Source organism: Nycticebus coucang, unplaced genomic scaffold, assembly GCF_027406575.1.
Source record: "Nycticebus coucang isolate mNycCou1 unplaced genomic scaffold, mNycCou1.pri scaffold_53, whole genome shotgun sequence".
NCBI classification, from domain to species: domain Eukaryota; kingdom Metazoa; phylum Chordata; class Mammalia; order Primates; family Lorisidae; genus Nycticebus; species Nycticebus coucang.
Genome location: NW_026515583.1, coordinates 186383 through 194297, shown reverse-complemented (window position 1 = coordinate 194297; position 7915 = coordinate 186383). Strand labels below are relative to the sequence as shown.

The 7915-nt window shown below is 41.8% G+C and overlaps 1 non-coding gene and 1 pseudogene across 1 annotated transcript; both read right to left on the bottom strand.

Annotated features, from left to right (window-relative positions):
- Positions 1 to 2401: 2401 nt before the first annotated feature.
- Positions 2402 to 2536, bottom strand: LOC128579431 (small nucleolar RNA SNORA16B/SNORA16A family). The gene has a single exon (XR_008378148.1). It is a non-coding gene; the product is annotated as a small nucleolar RNA SNORA16B/SNORA16A family (small nucleolar RNA).
- Positions 2537 to 5562: 3026 nt separating this feature from the next.
- Positions 5563 to 6539, bottom strand: LOC128579412 (E3 ubiquitin-protein ligase TRIM52-like; annotated as a pseudogene).
- Positions 6540 to 7915: the final 1376 nt, after the last annotated feature.

Genomic DNA, 7915 nt, shown 5'->3' with positions numbered 1-7915 from the left:
TCATGCTTTTCCATTCTTGTGATGCTATACTAAGAATAATGTCTTCCACGTCCATCCAGGTTACTACGAAGGATGTAAAGTCTCCATTTTTTTTAATGGCTGAATAGTATTCCATGGTATACATATACCACAGCTTGTTAATCCATTCCTGGGTTGGTGGGCATTTAGGCTGTTTCCACATTTTGGTGATTGTAAATTGAGCTGCAATAAACAGTCTAGTACAAGTGTCCTTATAATAAAAGGATTTCTTTCCTTCTGGGTAGATGCCCAGTAATGGGATTGCAGGATCAAATGGGAGGTCTAGGTTGAGTGCTTTGAGGTTTCTCCATACTTCCTTCCAGAAAGGTTGTACTAGTTTGCAGTCCCACCAGCAGTGTGAAAGTGTTCCCTTCTCTCCACATCCATGCCAGCATCTGCAGTTTTGAGATTTTGTGATGTGAGCCATTCTCACTGGGGTTAGATGATATCTCAGGGTTGTTTTGATTTGCATTTCTCTAATATATAGAGATGATGAACATTTTTTCATGTGTTTGTTAGCCATTCGTCTGTAGTCTTTAGAAAAAGTTCTATTCATGTCTCTTGCCCATTCATATAAGGGATTGTTGGCTTTTTTCATGTGGATTAATTTGAGTTCTCTATAGATCCTAGTTATCAAGCTTTTGTCTGATTGAAAATATGCAAATATCCTTTCCCATTGTGTAGGTTGTCTCTTTGCTTTGGTTATTGTGTCCTTAGCTGTACAGAAGCTTTTCAGTTTAATGAAGTCCCATTTGCTTATTTTTGTTGTTGTTGCAATTGCCATGGCAGTCTTCTTCATGAAGTCTTTCCCCAGGCCAATATCTTCCAGTGTTTTTCCTATGCTTTCTTTGAGGATTTTTATTGTTTCATGCCTTAAGTTTAAGTCCTTTATCCATCTTGAATCAATTTTTGTGAGTGGGGAAAGGTGTGGGTCCAGTTTCAGTCTTTTACATGTAGACATCCAGTTCTCCCAATACCATTTATTGAATAGGGAGTCTTTCCCCCAAGGTAAGTTCTTGTTTGGTTTATCGAAGATTAGGTGGTTGTAAGATGTTAGTTTCATTTCTTGGTTTTCAATTCGATTCCAAGTGTCTATGTCTCTGTTTTTGTGCCAGTACCATGCTGTCTTGAGCACTGTGGCTTTGTAGTACAGACTAAAATCTGGTATGCTGATGCCCCCAGCTTTATTTTTGTTACAAAGTACTGCCTTAGCTATACAGGGTTTTTTCCGGTTCCATACAAAACGCAGAATCCTTTTTTCCAAATCTTGAAAGTACGATGTTGGTATTTTGATAGGAATGGCATTGAATAGGTAGATTGCTTTGGGAAGTATAGACATTTTAACAATGTTGATTCTTCCCATCCATGAGCATGGTAAGTTCTTCCATTTGTTAATATCGTCTGCTATTTCCTTTCTTAGGATTTCATAGTTTTCTTTATAGAGGTCCTTCACCTTATTCAACATATATTTCATGCTGACCCCTGTGCTACATGGCACAGCACAGTAGTCAAGGCTAATACAGAGAGAAGTTTGTTAAAAGTGGGATTTTTACTTACAAACATTAAGTGCATCCAAAAGAGGAAAACGTGAAATAAGTGGACAGAAAGGCTAGGCTTTTTATATCTTAAATTTGTGTAATGATGCTCCTGTTTCCGATTATAATTCACCCTGGTGTGCATGGTTAGACAGAGCTCTTGTGATATTGTCATCAGATCCCCCAGAGGTTACTCTGAGGCATCTTGCTTCTTCCCACCTCTAAAGCTTTGTTTTTCTTTTTCCTTGAGTGCTTGCTCTATCTCATCCTCAAAACCACTCTTGCTTTAGTAGCACTCGTCAGGGCAAGGCCCCTTCACAGACATTGTCGTGTCATGAGAAGAGTGTCAGCAGAACTAAACGCTGTGCTGAGGCTGTGGCTGACTTACATTCTGGCTCAAGCTTGATTCTTAGACCAGCACTGAGGCTGTGGTTTCTCAGATTCGCCGGGGAGCGCCCCTACCATCCACATTGAATTCCTCGCCCAGGCATCAGTGTGCTTTTTTTTCTGTGTTATCCTTATTATTCATGAACTTTGTTTGCTAATTCATATGCCTTTATATGTAGATGTTTAGATATCTACATAAAGTTAAATAGTAAACTAATAGGTTTTGGCGTGTTTTGGAGTTTCTGATGCAATTCCAATACAGAGCCAGGGCAAAAGCCAAGGGTCTGTGAGTTGCTGCAGTCTCTTCCTTGCCAGAAAGTCCTCTCTGTGCCAGCTCACAAAGAGCTTTCTTTTGCCCAATGCCCTCAGTGTCGCTGACTGCCAGTCTGCCGTCTAGTCTGCGGAGCCTTGTTCTGTTTAAACAGTCCGTGCTTGGTTTCTTTTTTTTTTTTTTTTACAAAAACTATATTTTCCCAAAATGTTGCTGATCAGTTACAGCAAACAGAACCGCGACCCTCGAGGAAAACTGTCACTCTAGGCTCCTCTTTGACCACAGCAGCTATATGGAAGCAGCTGCAGCTTCAATAAGGGCCACCGTGCTTGGTTTCTTCTATGATGCTGCGTGGATAAGTGTTCTTGAGGTTGAGGGTCATCTTTTTTTTTTTTTTCTTTTGCAGTTTTGGCCGGGGGCTGGGTTTGAACCCACCACCTCTGGCATATGGGGCCGGCGCCCTACTCCTTCGAGCCACAGGCGCCGCCCGATCTTTTCACTTTTTTACATTCACCTCAACACTTTGCACTATGCTGCTCAGTAGACATGTCTTCAGAATTTTTACTTAGACAACAATGAAATATTTCCTTATTATATTGACTATATTCTTCAAGTAGAATACATATGTGTGTGTCAAGAATTTCTTTTCAAGTACTGAGCTAAATGATTAATTGTTACTGGGATGTGTTCTTTCATTAAGGAAATATAAAAAGATGTATAAACGTAAACATAGCTTTTTAGCTATTTAATTTGGGGATTACCCAGTTCAGTGTGCCTCCTATTTAGCAGATTCTTATTGATATTATTTTTGATCTCTAACCTGATACAAATTATTCAGATGCTTGGTTGATTAAAGGAGAAACTTTTTTTTTTTTTTTTTCTAATGGAGTCACAGAGAGCTGAGCTGACTCAGACCTTGGAAAAACACCATTCTCACCAGTTGACCACAAGTACATATATAAACCAAAATCAAAATGACCTTCACAGTTGGCTCGGTGCCTTTGGCTCAGCAGTTAGGGTGCCTGCCACTTAATGGGAGCTGGCGGGTTTGAACCCAGTCCAGGCCTGCCAAACAACACTGACAACTACAACAACAACAAAAATACCCGGGTGTTGTGGTGGGCTCCTGTAGTCCCAGCTACTTGGGAGGCTGAGGCAAGAGAATCACTTAAGCCCAAGAGTTTGAGGTTGCTGTGAGCTGTGATGTCACGGCACTCTACCCAGGGTGACAGCTTGAGACTCTGTCTCAAAAAAAAAAAATAAAAATGACCTTCACACACAAATAGTATGGAATTTTTTTTTCACTGAAAAATGGCAAAATTTAGCAGCACTGAGTGAAGTTAGCTTCTAATGCTCTCTGGAGTGAAACCATTATTGTTTTCCTGGGTGACTGAGCCTAGTACTAACGTCCATCAGAGCAGCTGCCGGGAACTGCCATGCTTTGATTAAACAGGGTATTAACCACAGGCTGGCTGCTTGAACCACACTGATAAAGACAAAATTCACCCTGTCTACCAAAAACACTCTTCCCATGCAAAACTTAGTAATGAAAATAAACAAAAGCTTTAACTGTCAAGTATATGTATCATGAAGAATGGCAGAGTTTTTTTTTTTATTCATGCCATTTTGCTTTTCTTTAATTGCTTAATTAGCTTTGAAAACTATTGTGTGCATTCCTTTCTAATATTGTTTAGTTTGAAGGTAATCGTGAAAGAAAGTGGAAAATTAATATCACTTCTTGACAGCCCCCATTTCATTTAACCTGAAGAACGTTACTTAAAAGATTTTGTAATTTGTCAAAGGCTTCCATCCTTTCATTTGAGAGTGAGTTAGCAAATTAACAGTAAGAGTAGATAGTGTTAATGGAAATGGTGAGACTGTATTAAGAGTGACTTATTCCCTGCGGAAAATAATTACTGCTGATGCCAAGTTTGAACAATATGGAATTTAGAAGTTACTTCATGGTACAATCGTAGTGATTTATCTCCAGGCTTGCATTAAGTGAGGATTGTGTTTTTTTTTTTTTTTTTCTGTACTTTATAATTTATAAAATACAATATGATCATTAACATACAAGATCTCTTCTAATCCTAACAATCCTAGGCAAAAAGTGAAGTTCAAATGTTAGGCCTAGTGGGCCTAGGATAAGGCAGAAAGGTGTCAGGCCTAGTCTACAATAGAAAAATATCAGGTAACTCCTGGCAAATTTCCAGACTGAAAGCTTTCAAAAAAAGAAAAAAAGAAAGAAAGAAAAGAAGAAAGAAGTCTAGTCCCCTACCAAGATAGAAGGGAAAGTACTAATTGATTTCTTGCTTCTAGTTTACTCCCAATTTCTTACTTGGCTAATTCCCTGGGAAACAGACCGGGAGGTACCAACTGTTCCTGGACTGACCTTTAAACAATACCAGATGGGGAAAGTACTGAAACTAAGATATATGGGGGGAAAGTACTGAAACTAAGATGGATGGGGGAAAATATTAAAACAAAGATATATGGCTAACTAACCGCAAAATTCTGCTTCTGTACAATGCTTGCTTGTTACCTTACCCGGATGCACCTGGACAGCCTGGGAGCCAACCAGGATGCAGACCAAGCCTTAGAAACCTGACTCCTTAAGCACTCGGGGCTGCTCTCAGAAACCCCTTATTGGGACACTGAGGCAGTCGCCAGCCGGCTCTTGAATAAAGAGACTCCCTTACAAATTCGGCTTGTCTGTGTGGTCTCTGGGGAACTCCTGGAATTAACACAAAGAGATTGAGACCTGTCCCAAATTAGACAGTAAGTGACAGAGGCAAGTCATCTGATCTAAATCCTTCACCCCTTCTACTGTGGTAAAATATCAGGAAAGGAAAGTGATCAGGACTGCGATGTATTCTGTTTCATCAAAAATATTTATCCTCTGCATTTCCCTAGAGGGAAAATGGACCCTACTGAAGGTGGGAAAGCAACCTCCGATTTGGAGGGAGGGGCAGGGCATGGCCCCTTGATACTATTAGTCCAGAATTCATACCTGGCAATTCTGTCTACCAATACCAGCCATCTGTTTGATACTGCTTGTGCTCTGAGATTCCAGACACCTGTTATCTACAAGTAGTGTGGCTTTCCATTCCCATCCATAACAGTCCCAGAGATTTGGCCAACTCAAGACTCACATTAGAGGGAAATTAAGTACCTATCCCCCTTGTATTTCAGTAGATTGACAACATTAATAATGGTCTGCTTCCAGTGACTCTCATAGGTCTGCTCAGCTTCCCCTGAGGAAGTCAATCTGCCTTCCCTCTCTTCACCTCTCTCCCCTGCAAATAAAGTTCAACTAGCAAGTACCTGAGAGGGTGGGAAAGAGATTCCTTGTCACCTCTCCACTTCCTTCAACTCGCCCATATTTCTTATTCCTCTCACCTTGTACTCCTGCACCACTTCCTCCAAAGGCACCATGCTGTGATGTTTGTGGCTCCTGAATTCTCGGCACACCACACAGATGCCCTCTTTGTCCACCTCGCAAAAGTGGTTCAGGGCTTCCTGGTGTTTGGGACAGATGCCCTGATCAGTCCTCTCCACACCCCCCATAAGGAGTGGGGCACATCTGGCGAATCCGTGTTGGCCAGCTGCAGGTTGGGACCAACGCTGCCCTAATGTTAAGCTCTTTCGGCACTGGGGGCAAATGAACTGCCCTGGAGGGGGTGAGTATGTGTCAGGGTACACCTCTTCATCCTCTTCCTCATTGTAAGCTTCCAATTCCTTCTCATCTTCTGGGTAGACATCGGTTCTCAGGTCAAGTCTCAAGCCTCCTATGTAATAGTCCCGATCTTCCTGGTCCTCTTCTTCCTGGTCCCACACATAATCCACATTGTTCCAATTACTTACACCACTGTCACCAACCCAGAGCTCATCATCCTCTGGATCCTGGAACAACTCCTCGTCTGCATTCCCCCATACAATACCTCTGGAATGGAGTTGTCCCATCCACCGATGGCCCCCACAGCTCCCTCATCCTCCTCCCATTCATCATCTTCGTCCAGGTCTTCCTCATTTTCCTTACCCCACAGCTGAGTCACACACCCTCGGCAGAAGTTGTGGACACGGATCCTTGAAGTAATCCAGGTAGATGGCGCACACCGCTTCCTCCTGAAGTGTCTGATTGCGTAGTGGCACAGCTAACCGTCTTAACTTGCTGCTGGCCGGTGTAGATAGTCAGCTCAAAGGTGAAGAAAGGGAATGCGCCTGCAGGCTTGCCTCCAAATTACGCTGGTGACCCAAGGCTGTCCATGACCTTGCGCTTCCTCCTCAGGCCCCCAAAGAAGCCTTCCTCCACTCTCTCTGGACGCCATTGCCCCAGATCCAGTCTCACAGCTGTCTTCTGAGGTCGGCAGGAACAGAACTGGGCTGCGGCGCTAATTCCCGTGGAGGTTCAGCAAGCAGGCCCCGACCCTGTACGGCTTCTCGCTACCCTCAGGGCTTGCCCCAGCCGGCAGTGTCCCCCTCAGGGGCTGCCGCTCGGTCCCCGCGGGAGACGACCGAGAGTGACATAGAGGACTGTGGTTTACTTTAACCTGAATCTAGCTAATGTAGGTTAATAGCCTATTATATATACTGTAACTGTAAACTGTTAGAAAGCAAAAGGTAGCTTTCAATAACAAAAGATAACAAAAGTAAAATAACAAGAGTAAAGGTAACAAATTCAACATTTGCTAAGGCAAAGTGAGTTAATACCAAAAAGTATTTGTAGCTCATGTGGCATAATATTAAATTTTAAAATGTTCCCAGAACTTGGATATGTTCAAGATGGAGTCTCAATAAAATGTGTCTTAAATATTGAACAAGTAGGCTTGGCGCCTATAGCTCAGCGGCTGGGGTGCCGGCCACACACACTGGGGCTGGCAGGTTCGAACCGGGCCGGGCCTGCCAAACAACAATGGCAACTACCACCACCACCACAAAAAATAACCGGGTGTCGTGACGGGTGCCTGTAGTCCCAGTTACTTGGGAGGCTGAGGCAAGAGAATCGCTTAAGCCCAAGAGTCTGAGGTTGCTGTGAGCTTGATACCTCCGCACCCTACCGAGGGCGACATAGTGAAACTCTGTCTCAAAAAAAAAATTTTTTTTTTAACAAGTACTATTGTTACTTTTTTCACAATTACTACAGCAATTTGGAATACAACTATAGGATTCTGAGTACTGCTTTGCTTATTCTTATCTGAACCATTGCAATTTGTGCTTTTTTTCCCAGTAAATACAATCTGGAAAGCAAACACTTCTGCCATGGCAAGTACCGTTGATGAAAAATTATCTTTATTTAATGAGATGTATGAAGTGAGGAAAAAATAATTTTTTTGAAGAAACAATTGCTCTGAGGACAACTTGAGGGCATAGTTGAGAGCATTACAGGTAATGTGGGCAGTTTCAGATCAAATTCAGATATAAAAATGCATTTACGTATGTTGTACGAGTACTTGCCATTTTAAGCACATTTTCAGACTTACAGGTCTAACTAATTTAACATAAAGATGAATCAATGCAAATCTATAATTTTTTCCTTGCTTCAATTATTATTTTCTAAAAGTGATACTGATTTGATTGGCAGATATAAATCTAACAATTTAGTAGATGTTATAACTCAACAATAATAGCTTAAAGAATAACTGTTAGGTTTAAGCCCAAATTAATTTTTAAAATTCATGTGTGTATCCTATTTTGCTTATTGAAT